This window comes from Cibotium barometz, chromosome 32 (genome assembly GCF_041138505.1).
Source record: "Cibotium barometz isolate CiBa-2024 chromosome 32, ASM4113850v1, whole genome shotgun sequence".
Taxonomy (NCBI): domain Eukaryota; kingdom Viridiplantae; phylum Streptophyta; class Polypodiopsida; order Cyatheales; family Cibotiaceae; genus Cibotium; species Cibotium barometz.
The window spans coordinates 27,407,554-27,426,664 of NC_141077.1; positions in this window are offsets into that span (position 1 = coordinate 27,407,554).

Genomic DNA, 19,111 nt, shown 5'->3' on the forward strand with positions numbered 1-19,111 from the left:
ACCAGAGATACCGGACATAAATCCGACTGCTCTGCAGATGTGAAAGAGTTTAAGGACTGGAACCAAGGAGCCAGGAAAGTAATGTATTGGCTTTCCATTAGTATACAGGACACCATGATTGGGCACATTCAGGATGCCAAGTCCCCCAAGGAGGCATGGGACACCTTGGTAAAGCTCTATGAAACAAATACCAAGGCACATAAGATACAGTTGAAGAATGAACTTCATACTGTGGAGAAAAAGAGCATGTCTGTGAATGACTATGCGCTGAAGATAAAGGGTATTGTGGAATCCCTTGCATCTATTGGTGTGTCAGTAGATGATGATGACAAGATGGAAGTCTATCTACGTGGTCTCGAGCCACAATACAAGGCGTTCAAGACGTCTATTCAGACTCAGGAAAACATTCCCAACTTTACAGATTTGGTATCTATGCTGATTATAGAAGAGAAGAGCTTGGGTGAAGACCAACAGTCTTCACAAACCAAAAACAGTTCAGAGCAACAGGCCTTCTACACAGGTTCAGGAAGAGGACGAGGTAGAGGAGGCCGTGGACGCGGTCAAGGAGGTGGCCGAACAGGTAATCAGAATTATGGCCAGCAGAGCAGCAACAACAACAGTCCCAGAATACACAACAACAACAACAACAACACACAGGTGGAAGAGGCAGATTCAGAGGCAGAGGGAGTCAAAGAGGGCGTGGAAATTGGCAAAGGCAATACAATGATGCACGTGAATGCTATTATTGTGGTAAGCCTGGACATGTGCAGGCAGAATGTTATAAGAAGCACGCTGACATGCAAAATGGGAAAGTGCAGCAAAACAACTATGCATCCTCAAGCAGAAATAATGAGGATAATGAAAGGTTGTTTGTTATGCAGCATGTAGTGAATGCCATGTCTGAAAATGTTGATGCAGCACAAAAAGATAATGTATGGTATGTGGATTCAGGCGCTTCGAACCACATGACGAGTCATGGGGAGTGGTTCAAGGAGATGAAAAACCCGGAAAGACCAGGTTTTGTGGAAACAGGGGATGACACTGCTCATCCAATTGCCCACGTAGGAGATGTGCCATTGTCTATGCAGGATAGCAAAGTGAAGTACCTTGCAGATGTACTTCATGTACCGAACATAACAAAGAATCTGGTTTCAGTTGGCCAGATGATTGAGCAGGGTTTGCAGGTTCAGTTTAACCCTGATGGGTGTTATGTTGAAGATTTCAAAGACAAGTGCAGGTTGGTTGCAAAAGGCAACAGAGTGGGCAAAATGTTTACGTTGAATGTAGACATGCCTGAAATGAGTGCTGCGATGTTTGCAAATGGTTGCAAACACAGACATTTGGCATAAAAGGATTGGACATGTAAATGTGCAGAGATTGAAGTCTATGCAAACAAAAGGAATTGTGACAGGGCTACCAAAATTCAAAGTGGAAGGTATGCAGAAAATATGTGAAGCATGCCAATTTGGGAAGCAAACAAAGCATGTGTTTCCACGTAACAAATATGTGAGCAGAAATGCACTAAATGTTGTGCATTCAGATGTATGGGGTCCTACAAAGACCATATCTATGGGAGGCTGCAGGTATTATGTGACTTTCATTGATGACCACACAAGGAAGTGTGGGTATATTTCATGAAAGAGAAGAGTGAGGTGTTCACTCACTTTCAAAATTTCAGAGTTTTGGTTGAAAAGCAAACAGGGAAATATGTCAAGTGCCTAAGGTCAAATGGAGGGAGAGAGTACTTCTCCAATGAGTTCTCTGAATTTTTGAAAAAGAATGGTATTCGGAGACAGTTCACATGCAGATACACTCCGCAGCAAAATGGAGTTGCTGAGCGGAAAAATAGGCACATTGCTGAGATTGCGCGAGCATTGATGGAAGAGAAGAATATGCTGCATTGCTATTGGGCTGAGGCTGTTTCTACAGTAGTATACATCATGAACAGGACTCCAACTGCAGCCATACATGATGTAACTCCAGAGGAGAGGTTTACTGGCAGAAAACCAGATTTGTCTCATCTGAAAGTCTTTGGATGCATTGCATATGTGCATGTGCCAGATGAGCTGAGAACTAAGCTGGATCCGAAAGCTGAAAAATGTGTGTTTATTGGATATTCCCTTGAGCAAAAGGGATACAGGTGTTATAACCCTGCTACACGTGAGTTGAGGGTAAGCAGGGATGTTGTCTTTGATGAGATGAGCAGCTGGTATGCTGCTGAAAAAGAAGCTATTGGGGCTGATGTGAGTGGAAGTGTGGTTGCACAGAATGCAGGTCAGCAATCACAGTCTTTGAGTGGACCAGGAGAGTCCTCATCTAGTGGGTCTGTTGATAGACCATGGAGTGGCACGCTGCGTCATAATACCAGTCCTGCAAATGTGATTAGTATATCACGTAAAGGAAAAGAGAAAGTGGTTGAGCCCCTTGGTATGCCTGACATTTCTGCAGGACATTCTCATGTTGATGGAGAATCTAGTGGCTCAGATATGAGCCTTGATAAGGAGCTTGGGATCCCAGCTATGAGAACACCTGGTGTAAAGAAGGCTATGGAAGCCATGAATGAGAAGCTGCGAAGATCTGGGAGAGTGAAAAATCATGTGCAGAGATTTACCTATGATGGTTATGTGGCACATCACTATGCATATATGGCAAAGGTTGTGCAAGTTGTTGAGCCCACATGCATTGATGAGGCTGTTGGAAATGTGTATTGGGAGAAAGCTATGGACGAGGAGATGGATGCACTATATGGAAATGAGACTTGGGATTTAGTGCAATTGCCTGAAGGCAAGAAAGCCATTGGATGCAAGTGGGTGTACAAAGTTAAACATAACAGTGATGGAAGCATAAACAGGTACAAGGCTAGATTAGTAGCCAAAGGATATGCGTAGACATATGGGATTGATTATGAGGAAACTTTCAGCCCAGTTGCCAAGATGGCAACGGTGAGAGTTGTGATAGCAGTGGCTGCGTCAAAGCAATGGTCTTTACATCAGATGGATGTAAAGAATGCATTCTTGCATGGGGATTTGCAAGAAGAGGTGTATATGTTGCAGCCACCTGCTGGTTATGAGGATGTGGGTCACCCCGAGCATGTTTGGAGGTTGAAGAAAGCCTTGTATGGCTTAAAGCAAGCACCAAGAGCATGGTCTGACAAGATTTCTGAATATCTTGTCACTATTGGCTTTCATGTAGCCAATGCAGATTTCTCGCTGTATATGTGAGACATGGTGATAGAGGGGTTGTGCTTGTTGTCATCTATGTAGATGACTTGATCATTACGGGGGATCATGATGTTGAGATCTTTGATGTAAAGATCTTACTTAGACAGAAGTTCGAGATGAAGGATCTGGGGGAGCTCAGATATTTCTTGGGCATTGAGGTGATTAGGTCGCCACATGGTATTGGATTACTGCAGAGATAGTATGGCTTGGACATGTTGTCCAAGTATGGTATGACAGGCTGTAAGCCTATTTCTGTGCCATTGGATCAGAATGGCAAGTTGAGTGCAGATTCAGGAGAGATCTTGGAGGATCCTACTATGTACAGGAGCATAGTAGGAAGTTTGATCTACATGACGATCACCAGACCAGATTTGAGCTATGCTGTTGGGTTGGTGAGTCAGTTTATGCAGGTTCCACGGAAACCGCATTTGGATGCAGTGAGACGCATACTGAGGTATGTGAAGTCTACTTTGCATTGTGGACTATTCTATGAGACTGGGACAGAGATATGTGTACATGGGTACACAGATGCTGATTGGGCTGATAGTATCTCAGATAGAAGATCTACCAGTGGATTCATGTTTTCTTTGGGGAGTGCTGCTGTGACTTGGAGCAGCAAGAAGCAGCCTACGGTTGCTCTATCGAGTACAGAGGCCGAGTACAGAGGAGATGCTATGGCAGCATGTGAGGTAGCTTGGTTGAGAAAGCTACTTGCAGATTTGGGTCTATCAGTGGATAGACAAGTTGTCATTTTCTGTGACAACATTAGCAATATACAGTTGGCCAGGAACCCAGTCTTTCATGCTCCTATGAAGCACATAGAGGTCCACTACCACTTCGTCAGAGAGAAGGTCTTAGCAGGAGACCTTGACCTTGTTTATGTCAGCACAGAGGATCAGGTAGCTGACATCTTCACCAAAGCATTGGGTACAGAGAAGCTCCGCAGATTCAGGGCTTCGCTTGGTGTACATGAGATGGAGTTGAGCTCGAGGGGGAGTGTTGAGATATCGAGCTCGTCTAGTGAGGCGGTGGACACTGATGACCCGCCTGGGGGATAGGCCCCACACTTACACCACTGGCATGGTTGGTGAGATCATGGGAGATATGTGGCCAGTGGGATGACAGGCTGTGTGACAGCCATTCTAGAGACTGGCATAGTTATAGCGCCAGCTCATTTAGTCGGGTTCACACTATAGAGAACCCGTGTATGTATTTGGTTGAGTACCTTTCATATTGTGTGTACTCTTATCTTGTATATGGTGTGTTGAGTATTGAGTAGAGAAGAAGAAGATTTCAGCCTCTCACCTTGTGTGTTCTCTATTAGGGTTTTGTGAGTGTGTGTGTGTGTGTGCTTGCAAGAGCTCAAGCTCTCTTCCCCCCTACATCTTTTCATGCGACCCAAGCATAGTTCTCTGTCACTTGGGAAATATAAGAAACTCAACCCAAGATATTGTGGAACCTATACAGTTTTCAATTGTTTGGGTAAAAGTGCCTAGAAGCTCCAACTCCTAGCCCATATCAAGGTCAACAATGTATTTCATGTAAGTTTGTTCCTAGCTATAGAAACATCAAAACCATGAAAGCTATTTTGCTAGAGTCACAAATTTGATTGAGGTTGAAAAGGCTCATTTTTTTGCTAAGTTTTGGAAACAGAGCTTTGTAGGTGGTGTCTATGTTGTTCTTTTGTTAGAAAAATAGCTTGTTTGTCAAGACAGAGAAACCATCAAGTAATGCTATAAAATTTTACTTGAAAAAATTAGCCTTTTTTAAAACAAAACTGCAACTCTTTGTTACAAATGGGTTTACATGTTCGAAAAAGTGGCCATTTTCTAAGTTGTTGATGAAATTTTGGTGGATGAGCCCTTGCAAATGACACGACTCGTGCTAATTTTTTATGACTTGGTGTTTGAGGAAAGCAAAAGGGGTGTCATAAAGAAGAGGATAAAACTCTACAAGGAGGAAACTCCATCCATCATCATTCCACAATTCTTAGAGCACCTTAAGACTTTCATAGCCCATAATTTTTGCACTTTCTGGTAGCGCTCTCAATTCAAAGAGTGCATCAATAACTTTCCTAATGATGTGGTGCTATGAGTTGTGGACTTTACTAAAAATTATACATTTAAAGTATAGAATGAAATCCAATCAATGCATTGGCATAATGACTAATGCAACATCTTGGCTTATATAAGCTACTGGAAGTAGATGATTACATCATTAATGATAGGACACATGACACCTTATTCATGCAACACTGTATTTTTCTCCATGACTAATGATTGGAGTCTCAAGGCTTGAAGTTTAAATGCCATTGGGTTTGGTTTAAAGGAGCAGTATCTCAATTCAAGGAAACACGCTTGTTTTACTTTGTTGCAAGGTATGGCTTTTTACTGATTTAAATTCTTGTGTTTCATCCATTCATGCACTTTTTTGTGACATGATGTATTTAAGTAATACTTATATTGGTAATCTCAACTTTTTGGGCAATGCCAGATACTACTCCCTTACCGACCTTGGGATTCTTTGGCTCCAATCATGGCAAAGGAGAACATGATGGTGTAGGCACTGCCATAAAGTGTGCTTTGACTGTTAAGCAACTGGATGTAAATGGTGCAAAGCTACAAAATGATCATGATGTCATAGAGTGGTTGAATTGGAAAATGGAGGAAGATTTAGTGAAGCCGAGGTGCTTTGTGGAGGTAAACGTGGGTGATGTTGACCGTTTAAAGGCCTGGGAACTGCCAAGCTATCAAGGGTACTCGTTCCTTGCACTCTGTCTTGGGTTTTAGTAAGAAAGGTCCTACACGTATTCTTAAGAAGCTTGTCATGTTTCTGTTCATTATGCATGGATAAAGAGTGGGTTTGTGGTCCTTGACCAAGTTAGAACCCATTAGTGGCCAAGATGGCACACCCATTGACCAAGATGATGTAATGTACTGGGAGGATAAGGAGTAACTCGTTGACATGGTTGAGATGGGGGACCACTTTGCTATTATCATTGCACCCACAAATGCACCTAATGGAGATTATTATGTGGTAATCTGCAAGAAACCAAAAACAGACCTATCAAAGGAGGTGAAAGATGGTTGGGGGTAATGTGTTCAACATTGGTAATGAAGTGCTATATGATGTCTATTATGAAAAACTCCTTTCAAGCACAAGAAGTTATGTCCTTTTAAAGGATGCACCAACTTCTATAGTGCATGATGATGCAATTGTGGCGATAAAATTTCCAATGCTACATGTAAAACACAAGGTGGAGGGCTACAAAACTATGTACCTTGTCCCCCCCCCCCCCCCCCCCCCCCCCCCCCGCGGAGGTGCACAATAGGATTTTGTAAAGAATTTACTTGTAAGTTTTGTGGTTGAGGATCTTGGAGGACATTTCATTTGCCCATTCAATCCCATGCTCAATAGCATGATTGCTTACTTAGATTTGAAGAAAGGAGAGAGTAAGGTTTTGAATATTGTTGCTAATATGATCAAGAAAGACATAGCTTTATGCTGATTTTGACTCACTAGTCGTAAATCTTTCACTTTTATGAATGTAACTTCTCTTCTTCATGTTTAAAAAACTTTAAAGAAATGTTCCTTTGCACAATGTTCCTTTTGAATAATAGATTACAAGCTTCCAAGCTTCATGGGGCTATTCAATTGAAGATTTACTCAAAGAAATTCTACTACTATTGTTTCTAAGAAGATAAACATAGTAACAAACAAAATTGCTTGATTGTATGGTCCAATGTAAAAACATGCCAACTATATATTTACCAACATAGCATACATATTGTTTACTGATGTCCCCCAGTACAATGTGCTTGTAACAATAATTTCAGATCTTCATATTTACATTCCAATTGTAACACTCATAAACATGGTACATATAAACATTATATTAAACACCTTTAATTGAATAAATAACATTTAAAAAAATAAAGCTGGTACAAAGATACATATTTAAACTTTGAGCAAAGGATATATCCTTCATTACAAATGGAACATGTACAACGCTTGATTATTACATCAGAGACTATATACTGGACACTTGAGATACCTATTGTGAAAATCCTTCAAGGCCTATGCCGCTAGGGATTAAGCTATGGATAGTTCTTGGCCTCAGGAATAGCTTTCATCATGAAGTTCTCCTTAATATTGGATGGTAGTGCTTGAAGTCTTGCAGAGACCTCTGCCCAGATGGTTAGCTTTGGACCTACAAAAACACGATTCATAGCATCTTGTAGATCTTGATGCTGGTACTCTAGGCTGCCCATCAAAGTTTCACCAAACAAATCAAATGGATACTTACTAGAATTTGCAGTAGCAACTTCAACCACATGCCACTCGTAGGTGAACATCTCAACAAAACTGGGCACAATGCCGTTGAAGTCTCCTAATGCCATCAAGTATGGCAGCAAAAAATCAACCAACTCTCTACCATCTGGATCTCCTTCATAAGAGGAAGGAGATATATGAGTGTTTGTGGCGGGTTCAAGACCACCTTCAAAGGAGCATCATCAACGGACGATCAGTGTTGTGTACATAGGACTGAAATCAATCCCATTACTAGCAAGTGAGTTATATGGCTTCAGAGATAGACTCTCATTTGGTTGCTTTGGGTGGTGGTAAATCTCCCTTTCACAACATTTTGACTGTGAAAAGTTAAATTTGAAATCTACACGTAGTTTTCCTGCCCATGCCATTCGATCCTCAAAGAACTTGATAAGATACCACAAGTTCTTCTCAGTGACACTTCTCCACAAAGCTGACTTGAAGCATTGATTCAAAGCACTCAAAAACTGTATTAGGCCAGCTCTCAAACAATGACACAACATGCTATCCTACTTTGATGCACTTTTCCTTTATGGAAATGTGGTGCCAACTTGTACTGGCGCTTCAACAACATGCCATTTAAGTCAAGGATTATTTACTTCTTCCTGGGCCTCCCCAGTTGTACAAGACTATAGACAAGGTCATACACAAGAATGTATTTGGTTACACACACAAGAATTTATTTGTACAAAATTAAAAAATGAACCACCAACGTATAAAGCAATTGTTTAAATGTGTGGGTGAGTATGGGGAGATTCCGAGTTCAAGCCTAGGTATGGGCTTGGGCGGGGCATTGCATGGTACCTTAAAACCCTTTACATTAAATTTTTTAAACAAAGTATAATATCAAAAAGGACCATCAAATTCTATTAATTTTGATATACCGGTCTGATATTTCAGAAAGTACAAGGTAAAATAAATCATTTTGCTTTAGGTGTGGGGTTTTTACAAGTCTCAGATATTGCGAAGCTAGCCGTGGTGGGGAAAAAATTACAAAATGAAATATCAAAAAAGGGTCACCAAATTCTATTAATTTTGAGATACTAGTATGATATTTCAGAAAGTATAAGGTGCAAGAAATGATAATGCTTTGGATCTTGTCCTCCATGCAGGTGTGGGAGTTTTACAAGTCTCAGATAATGTGGAGCTAGCCGAGGATGCTTTTATTGTGGTAAGCCTGGACATGTGCAGAGGCAGATTGTTATAAGAAGCAGGCTGACATGCAAAATGAAAAATTGCAGCAAAACAACTATGCATCCTCGAGCAGAAACAATGAGGATAATGAAAGGTTGTTTGTTATGCAGCATGTTGTTAATGCCATGTCTGAAAATGTTGAAGCAGCACATAAAGATAATGTATGGTGCATTGATTCCAGGTGCTTCGAACCACATGACAAGTCATGGGGAGTGGTTCAAGGAGATGAAAAACCTTGAAAGACCAGGTTTTGTAGAAACACGGGATGACATTGCTCATCCAATTGCCCATGTTGGAGACGTGCCATTATCTATGCAGGATGGCAAAGTGAAGTACCTTGCAGATGTACTTTATGTTCCAAACATAACAAAGAATCTGGTTTTAGTTGGCCAGATGATTGAGCAGGGTTTGCACGTTCGGTTTAACCCTGATGGTTGTTATGTTGAAGATTTTAAAGACAAGTGCAGGTTGGTTGCAAAAGGCAACAGAGTGGGCAGAATGTTTACTTTGAATGTAAACATGCCTGAAGTGAGTGCTGCGATGTTTGCAAATGGTTTAGGAATTGTTGCAGACACAGACATTTGGCATAAAAGAATTGGACATGTGAATGTGCAGAGAATAAAGTCTATGTAGACTAAAGAAATTGTGACAGGACTGCCAAAGTTTAAAGTTGAAGATATGCATAAAATATGTGAAGCATGCCAATTTGGAAAGCAAACAAAGCATGTATTTCCACGTAACAGAAATGTGAGCAGAAATGCACTAGATGTTGTGCATTCAGATGTATGGGGTCCTACGAAGGCCATGTCTATGGAAGGCTGCAAGTACTATGTGACATTTATTGATGAAAGTGTGGGTATATTTCATGAAGGAGAAGGGTGAGGTGTTCACTCACTTTTAGAATTTCAGAGTTATGGTTAAAAAGCAAACATGGAAATATGTAAAGTGCCTAAGGTCAGATGGAGGGGGAGAGTACTTCTCCAATGAGTTCTCAGAATTTTTGAAGAAGAATATGGTATTCGGAGACAGTTTACATGCAGATACACTCCGCAGCAAAATGGAGTTGCTGAGCAGAAAAACAGGCACATTGCTGAGATTGCGCGAGCATTGATGGAAGAGAAGAATATGCTGCATAGCTATTGGGCTGAGACTGTTTCTACAGTAGTTTACATCATGAACAAGACTCCAACTGTGCAGCCATACATGATGTAACTCCAGAGGAGAGGTTTACTGGCATAAAACCTGATTTGTCCCATCTGAAAGTCTTTGGATGCATTGCATATGTGCATGTGCTAGATGAGCTGAGAACTAAGCTGGATCCAAAAGCTGAAAAATGTGTGTTTATTGGATATTCCCTTGAGCAAAAGGGATACAGGTGTTATAACCCTGCTACACGTGAGTTGAGGGTAATCAAGGATGTTGTTTTTTATGAGATGAGAAGTTGGTATGCTGCTGAAAAAGAAGCTGTTGGGGCTGATGTGAGTGGAAATGTGGTTGCACAGAATGCAAGTCAACAATCACAGTCTTTGAGTGGACCAAGAGAGTCCTCATCTAGTGGTTCAGTAGACCATGGAGTGGCAAGCTGCGTCATAATACCACTCTTGCAAATGTGATTAGTACATCACATAAAGGTAAAGAGAAAGTGGTTGAGCCCCTTAGTATGCCTGACATTTCTGCAGGGCATTCTCATGTTGATGGAGAGTCTAGTGGCTCAGAGATGAGCCTTGATAAGGAGCTTGGAATACCAGCTATTATGAGAACACCTGGTGTAAAGAAGGCTATGGAAGCCATGAATGCAAAGCTGCGAAGATCTAGGAGAGTAAAGAATCTTGTGCAGAGGTTTACCTATGATGGTTATGTGATGGTTATGTGGCACATCACTATGCATACATGGCAAAAGTTGTGCAGGTTGCAGAGCCCACATGCATTGATGAGGCTATTAGAAATGTGTGGTGGGAGAAAGCTATGGGATGAGGAGATGGATGCACTATATGGAAATGAGACTTGGGATTTAGTGCAATTTCCTGAAGGCAAGAAAGCCATTGGATGCAAGTGGGTGTACAAAGTAAAACATAACAGTGATGGAAGCATAAGCAGGTACAAGGCTAAATTGGTAGCTAAAGGATATGCACAGACATATGGCATTGATTATGAGAAAACTTTCAGCCCAGTTGCCAAGATGGCAACAGCGAGAGTTGTGATAGCAGTGGCTGCGTCAAAGAAATGGTCTTTACATCAGATGGATGCAAAGAATGCATTCTTGCATGGGGATTTGCAGGAAGAGGTGTATATGTTGCAGCCACCTAGTTATGAGGATTTGAGCCACCCGAGCATGTTTGTAGGTTGAAGAAGGCCTTGTATGGCTTAAAACAAGCACCAAGAGCATGGTTTGACAAGATTTCTGAATATCTTGTCACTAATGGCTTTCATGTAGCTAATGCAGATTTCTCGCTATATGTGAGACACAGTGATAGAGGGGTTGTGCTTGTTGTCATCTATGTAGATGACTTGATCATTACGGGGGATCATGATGCAGAGATCTTTGATGTAAAGATCTTGCTTAGATAGAAGTTTGAGATGAAGGATCTGGGGAGCTCAGATATTTCTTGGGCATTGAGGTGATTAGGTCACCACATGATATTGGATTACTGCAAAGACAGTATGGCTTGGACATGTTGTCCAAATCTGGTATGACAGGCTGTAAGCCTATCTTAGTGTCATTGGATCAGAATGGCAAGTTGAGTGCAGATTCAGGAGAGATTTTGGAGGATCCTACTATGTATAGGCACATAGTAGGAAGCTTGATCTACATGACGATCACTTGGCCACATTTGAGCTATGCTGTTGGGTTGGTGAGTCAGTTTATGCAGGTTCCACGGAAGCCTCATTTGGATGCATTGAGATGCATATTGAGGTATGTGAGGTCTACTTTGCATTGTGGACTATTTTATGAAACTGGGACAAAGATATGTGTACAAGGGTACACAGATGCTGATTGGGCTGGTAGTATCTCAGATAGAAGATCTACTAGTGGATTCATGTTTTCTTTGGGGAGTGCTGCTGTGACTTGGAGCAGCAAGAAGCAGCCTACGGTTGCTCTATCCAGTACTACAGAGGCCGAGTCTTGGTTGAGATGGTTTGTAAGAATTGCAGGTTCACTAGATGAAGCTCTCTTTTCTTTCCATCTTCTCTTTTCTCCTCTAATGAACATGTATTGATTGTATCAAATAACTTTGTACCTTAATAAATCATCGAAAATACTCATATGTGAGACTGCGGGTCTCACATATGGGGGGCATATTGGACCCAATGCTTTGTCTTGTGTTGATAAATAATTTTTCGTTTAAGTTTTTTGTTTAATTCTTCTTCTAAAAGCAATTATAAAATTTGTTGAAAGTTTGTACTTGGAGAAACGGACCTTTAATAGTGGTATCAGAACTACAGGCCAAGTACAATATCATTTCACATACTTGGGGAAAGAAAATCAAAGATGTGGGTTATGGACTAACCTATTAATATTTGGACTTTAGTGCTTTTGCTATTTTGCAGAAACATATTAAAGTAGTTACGATTTTTAAATTCCCCTCCTTTTATCTACTCTTTTAATGGATAACAATTGTTTTCTCCCGAGGCACTGATCTAGTGTGTTTGATCACCCTCTGGGGTCATTGGGGACACCCATGGCTTAGAGAAAACTAGACTTGAGTATGGGTTAATACTCATGATTGTTGTCAGATGTTAGTAGTAGCTGTGAGCTGCTAACTGTGTGATGGTGGACAATTGGTATAGTTGGAGAGAGTGTGAGCATGTGTTGCTCATTAGCTAGGCTGAATATGGCATGAATATAAGTCAATGGATCGAGATGGTTGATATTTCAAAAACAATATCAGGCTTTTGGTATGACGAGTATGTTCTTACCAACTCTTTTTTTTTTTAAATTCACAACATGCATACCTTGTTGATGGTTTTGGTAGGACTTGCCAACCACATTTTATTGATAATTTTATATTCAATATCTCATTTTCCAATGTACCATGTGCACAACCCTGCTGGTTTGATGGACTTTTCTTTTGTCAAATTTCAAGACCAAGTTTGCAAGCTACGTAATTGAGGACAATTGCTTTCTCAATCAGGAGGATTGTTATGTGAGTGAACTTTCTTGAGAATTTAATTATATTTATTCAATAAAAGTTAAATTTAGAGATGAGAGTATATGAATATCTCTAAACAATTAGAAAAATTTAAAGAAAATAAATATGTGATAAAAATAGCATCTTAATGATAGAGATCCCCAAACATAGGTCGGCTTTTACATACGACCGAATTTAGCAAAACGACCTACTTAAAGTTGTAGACCAAACCTATTCCCATAATTTTAAGTACCAACTTAAATATATTCTGGCGAAAAACTAGAGAGTTACAGAGGCTTTAAGTTGTAGGCCTCTACCTGCATATACTGAAACAGACAAACCTCTACATAGAGTATGAGTTTCTCTTATTGTTTTCCTTATATGGTTTAATTATTTCATGAGTGTGTGTGAGAGAGAGATATATTAAACATGGTTTAATTATTTCATGAGTGTGTGTGTGTGAGAGAGATATATTAAACATGATTTGTAAGATTTGCAGGTTCCTTGGATGAAGCTCTCTTTTCTTTCCATCTTCTCTTTTCTCCTCTTGATGAGAAGATGTATTGATTGTATCAAATTACTTCATACCTTAATAAATCATCAAAATACTCATATGTGAGACCGCAGTTCTCACATATGAGGAGGCAGATTGGACCCAATGCTTTTATCTTGTGTTGATAAATGTTTTTCCATTTAAGTTTTTCGTTTAATTCTTCTTCTAAGGTTGATGTGTTATCTTGTAGTTAACTTATCTAAAGCAATTGTAAAATTTGTTAAAATCTTGTACTTGGAGAAAAGGTCATGTAATACTTTAACTAAATAAATATTGGCAACCTTTGAAATAAAATCAAATATCCATAAGATAACTTTCATATGTCTAAATAAAATCAAATGTCCATGAAAGAACTTTCATATGTCTAAATATATATATGTGCCAATAATATGGGTGTCGCCCAAAATGGAATAAATAGCAAGCATCTACAATGAATTAATAATTTACTGACACACAAAGTCAAGCATCTCAAAATCTTTTTGACTACCACAAGCTCATGTCCACATTATTTAACCTAAGGATCTACACTTACATCAACTATGCCAATCAATTAATAAGTTAATTGATTAATTTTCAATACAAATAGCCACATAGAATCCAACTAATTTGAGATGATGCAACCAATAGTAGCGTGTATATACAAAGTCACCCACATACATTCAAAGTAGGCTACAACTGCCCAAATTTAGAAAGGTGTCCCAATTTAAAACCATCTAGGAGAATTCATGATCAACGTGGGAATATAAATTCCATGATATAATCCTCATAACATGCCAGTAGCAATTATCCTAAGTTGTCTCACAAAAGAATTTGAATACCTTTTTATTTGAAATTAATTCTAAATCCTATAATAAAGTAATCCAACAATGATTACAAAGTATAGAATCATACTTAAAAATTATAAAATTTGGAAATCCATAGTGTGCAAATAATTTCTATTCATAATTTTCATTAGTTAGGGCCTTATCCTTTCTTCGTTGTTGCAACTTGACAATCCTACCATAGGCTTTCAGAGTTAAGAATTCTCTATATATGTCTTGGGTCTTCTCTCTCTAGATACATGTATTTTCTTTTTCTAGAAAACTAATTTCTAGCTCATATATTGATCAAAAATGACTTTAAATTTCTAACTTAACCTTGGTCATATTATGAACACATGTAACCCATGTAAGCAACTTTTCTCTTTATATTATTTCTTGAATAAATCTCTCTTCAATCATAATATTTTGTCCTTATTTCTCCTCTAAATTTGTGGGCTCTAATCTTACAATATCTATTTTATGACCTTAGCCTATCACTTAAGTGTATGCAATTTGTGCATATTGATGCACATATGTCTTTTCCTTCGAAATTTCCTAGAGAGAGAAAAATGTTTTTTTTTCTAAAAAAGAGACTTCTACTAAGTATGAAAAAGTTCACAAGAAGGGATATTTCAAATCAAGTACGGGGGAAATCTCAACCAATCTGGTGCCTTGTGTTGCCAACAAGGTCCCATACGAGAGAGGATGAAAAAGATGCCATGATCCCATTCTCTCATGATTTGGCCATGTTTTGTCTCTACAACACTCAAAGAATAGCAAAACGCTCGACAACCACTTAATAAAATTCATTGATGTGCTCTGCCTCTAGAAGAAGCAAGTCCTCCACATCAGATTAAGCATTAATTGGAAATGCCATTGGATAATCACACAAGAGTGAGAAAAAAGGCTTGAGCATAGAAAATGGAAGTTGTTCTAGGAGACCCAAAGAGGAACAACCACAAAATGTGACTACTTTGACTTGATGCCACAAATAGGCTAACAAGACAGATACGTGTGTGTAGGCAAAACCATGTCACACAGGGAAAATACATTGGCATGTAAGATGGAATGACACATGACATGAGGGTCTAATTGGTAACAAACAAGAACGGAAAAACTAAAGGATGACCTAGGAGGCAGTGAACAATCCACCCATGAAAGATGATCCACCCAAGACAAGTCCATGCAAAAGACTACATAATTCTCATAACATTAACCAGAGGATCTTCTTGAGTAATTAATCACAACAGGATCGCCAAAAAGTGTTGGTAAATAAACCAACATAGAGATTATGGATTAAACATTAAACATAATTTTATTTATTCAGACATTCAAGATTATGGATTAACCATTAAACATAATTGTATTTATTCAGATATAATCTATGTGTTGGTAAATAAACCTACACATAGATTATGGATTAAACATTAAACATAATTTTATTTATTCATACATTCAAGATTATGGATTAAACATTAAACATAATTGTATTTATTCAGACATTCAAGATTATGGATTAAACATTAAACATAATTTTATTTATTCATACATTCAAGATTATGGATTAAACCTACACATAGATTATGGATTAAACATTAAACATAATTTTATTTATTCATACATTCAAGATTATGGATTAAACATTAAACATAATTGTATTTATTTAGACATTCAAGATTATGTGATACACAGATTACTGAACATTACAACACTTACTATACAAGACTATATAGAATTGTGAAGATGAATCGCACATAGATTTGTATTTCTAGATATTCCTTCCTTCACTCTCTTTTTATCTTTTTTATCAACTCTTAGCACATTACATAGTAGCATGAATTGAGGAACAAAGCATCACCTTCCATTCATCATGACCATTTGAGTCCTATTCCTAAGCTACCCCTAAGCTAAAGTATAAATAAATAAGGTATACGTGACTAATAAGACTAAAAGTGATTTCCTAATTTATATGTGTGTGTGTGTGTGTGTGTGTGTGTGTGTGTGTACGCGCGCGCATGCGTGAGAGAGAGAGAGAGAGAGAGAGAGAGAGAGAGAGAGAGAGAGAGAGAGAGAGGAGACCAAAGGTGCTAGTGTTATAGGGAAACCATGAAGTAACAATATAAAAAAAACTAGCTTCCTTTCCCATATATTGTGATTGTGATAGCTTGGTCGATTGAGCATTGCATGTGCCCATCCCATATGGCATCATCACATGAAGAATTAATTCATTCACTTAAAAGTTTAGTATTTGTGTTTTTCCTCGATTGTTATGGTTCTAATAGTAACATACTTACCATGATTTTAAGGACTATCAACATTATGTTAATTTAATAACTTATTAAAAACCAACTTATTTTTGGAGTCTCCAACATATTAGATGAGTTGCTTATAGTGTGAGTAACTAAGCACAAACTTGGCATATTTTTTCAACTTAATGCTACACTGGCTAAGACATTAGATCCCTTGCTTATAGCTGTGAATAATTAGTACATAGTTGACATACTTTTTTAACATTATTAGTGTCATTGAGTGATCACAAACAATTGAGGGGCTGATTTGAAAAACCATGCTCCGAAACTACCAATGGGATTGATGAACAAGTTAGAGGAAAAATGGCAATGTTTCAATAGATGTTGGGTATGTCACAATCAAATAAAACCTTGTTCTATATTAGGAAGAAACTAGGCTTTTATTCCTCATATTTTCCACCAAATTCACCTTCTTTTTGGGGATGAGGATAGAGGCTAGGGAAGTGGTTTGCTAGTTTCCCCATTTTGCAAGAAGAGAGACGGGCCACCCACCATAGATCTCAACACCACTTCCTGGTGTGAGGTATAGTTTTTTCTCCTTTATTATTGGGGTTTTAATGATAATTTCCAACCTTAAATTTTTACCTTTTTCTTTACCAGTGTATTTTTTTATTTTAAAAATAAATGTTAGTTTTTAAATATTTTCTTACAAAAATATGTCACACTTTATTTAAATTTTCTTGTTGTTTTTCATAGATTTAAAATTGAATTGGAAACACTTCCTTGTAAATTTACATAAATAGATTACATTAAGTTAATCCCCTCTTGCATATATATGGCATGTAAGTCCCTTAATTGTGCACTTAGGTGCTATGTTACATATGTATAAAGTGACTCCCATTTTGAGAAACTTTTTTTCTTTATAACAATTCATATGTTGATATTGATGAAAATATGATGGAAAGATCTTTGTTCAGAGACATGAAAGTCAATTAGGTCAAGTACAAAATGGCTAATATAAACTCACATCCAAATGTGAGTAGCCAATGGCAATGGGACGAGAAGACCTAGCTCTTACAAAAAGTCTTAGTTTGTTGTTTCAAAAATGTAAACATGGATTAAACATGAAGAATGAGGCTATAAGGGTAAAGAAAGTGGAGAGAAGAAAGTCACAAGATGGGAGAAGTGAGAAGAAAGTCACAAGATGGGAGAAGTAAGCCATTCAACTTGCTCAACCAAGACCATGATTAACCTTTAGCAGTTTCTAAAGTAGATCAACAAAGGGTGCACATGGAAATAGATTTGATATCTATTAATCATACAATGACCTAGATTTCTAAACAATCCATCCAAGTAGGAGAAAAGACCAGACAAGGCGCACATGGAACTATTTAAAGGTTTGACTATAAAACACTTTAGGCTTTCACTCCTCAATCAAGATCTTGATCAACATTTAGCAGTTGTTAAAGTAGATCAACAAAGGCGCACATGGAACTATTTAAAGGATTGACTATAAAACACTTTAGCCTTTCACTCCTCAACCAAGACCCTTATCAACCTTTAGTAGTTTCTAAAGTAGATCAACAAAGGGCGGACATGAAAATAGCTTTGATACCTATTAATTATACAATGACTTAGATTTCAAACAAAGATCGTGGATTTAAGCATGATCAAGAGCGGAGGACCATAAGCTGAAGTGACCAATCAGAAGATGAATTAATAGAGTGCTGGATATCTAGCGGTTACAACCAATGATGGAACAATCCAAGGATTGTCTACCAGGACAAATGGGTTGATGCCACATGTCACTGTTAATAATATAAAGGTGTGGCCCAATGTGTAACAAGGAGGACACATAGTGAATCTCTATCAGAGTTATTTTGTGTTTTATGAAGCATTTGCACTTGATCATTCATATTAATACACCATATTGTGTGTATTAAGTAGCAAGTAGTGACTAGGATAGTTATTCTTTATATGAGGTAGTCTAGGAGTGGCATCCTCAATGAAGACAACCTCAAGCCTTTGAAGATCTTGGACTTAAATACCCCATCTCGCTAACCATGTTAATGAGTAGAAAGGTAGATAGTTAACATCAAAGGTGAATCTTGGACTTGAGTGCCCTATCTTGCTAACCTTGTTAGTGAGTAGGAAGGTGGAGAGTTAACTCTGATTCATCAAAGGTCATTTTAGCAAGGCCCTTTGCTAGTTACCTAGAGTCAAGTAGCTCGAGATGCAATCCGGAAGAAATCTTAGTGCATAAGGCAAGACCAAATCACCCCCTCCCCACACTCTGCCTTGTCAACCCAATCCTGCAGGGTTCTAAGTGTGTAGGCTACATTTTGTGATGTAACAATGTAATTAAGAAACTTGCCTTCTTCATTTTTTAACATAATGAAAAATACATGATTATTTTGTATTTTATGTTTTCTCAATGTACTATGGTGGCTTACCATAGCAAAACAATATAAAAGCGCATAAGATCTTGATAAGGATGTGGAGACGTGTGAGTGTGGGAGCTTAAAAGAGAGGTTTGGGGAGTGAAGGATTCACTGGGGGTAGAATTGAAGTGAATACGGATTTTGAGGAGAACACATTTAAAGTTACAATAAAAGATGCAAAATTAAGATAGAAT